This window comes from Egretta garzetta, unplaced genomic scaffold (assembly GCF_000687185.1).
Source record: "Egretta garzetta isolate BGI_Z169 unplaced genomic scaffold, ASM68718v1 scaffold378, whole genome shotgun sequence".
NCBI lineage: Eukaryota > Metazoa > Chordata > Aves > Pelecaniformes > Ardeidae > Egretta > Egretta garzetta.
Window position 1 is genome coordinate 447,372 of NW_009260597.1, and position 532 is coordinate 447,903.

General features: G+C 63.0%; 1 protein-coding gene across 1 annotated transcript in view; it reads right to left on the minus strand.

The window, feature by feature from the left end:
• Window positions 1-532, minus strand: part of EREG (epiregulin) — a 25,651-nt gene that overhangs the window by 10,065 nt on the left and 15,054 nt on the right. The gene's annotated exons all lie outside the window — the stretch shown is intronic.

Below are 532 nucleotides of genomic sequence, written 5' to 3' on the forward strand. Positions count from 1 at the left end.
TGGAGGCCCCATCCCTGGGACCATTCCAGGCCAGGTTGGCCGGGGCTGTGAGCAACCTGATGTGGTTCAAGGTGTCCCTGCTCCTGCAGGGGGTTGGGCTGGGTGACCTCTGGGGGTCCCTTCCAACCCAAAACATTCTGTGATTCTGTCATTTTCCTTATTTTAGCAAGCATACTGCGAATAGTGCCTGGGGTCCCCAAAGTCCCTGTCCCCAACGTGCCGCCTGGCCACGGCAGCGATGGCTGGGCCCTCCTGGGCCAAGGGATGCCCACGGGGGACAGTGCAGCCCAGCACCACTGCCTGCTGCTTGCCCGCAGGTTACCGGTGCCAGCTGGGCCATGGCGCTGCCACAAAACCCCTGCCTGTGCGTAAGCCACGGCTGGGAAATCACTGCAGAAACCCGCTGCGTCCCTCACCTCCCACCCTCCAGCATTTCTGAAGCGACCCTTGGCACACGCGTGCTGCTGCCGGGGAGCCTGGATGCTCAGGGCAGAAATGGTCTGTTCAGTCACGGCCCAGGCCACCGGAATGC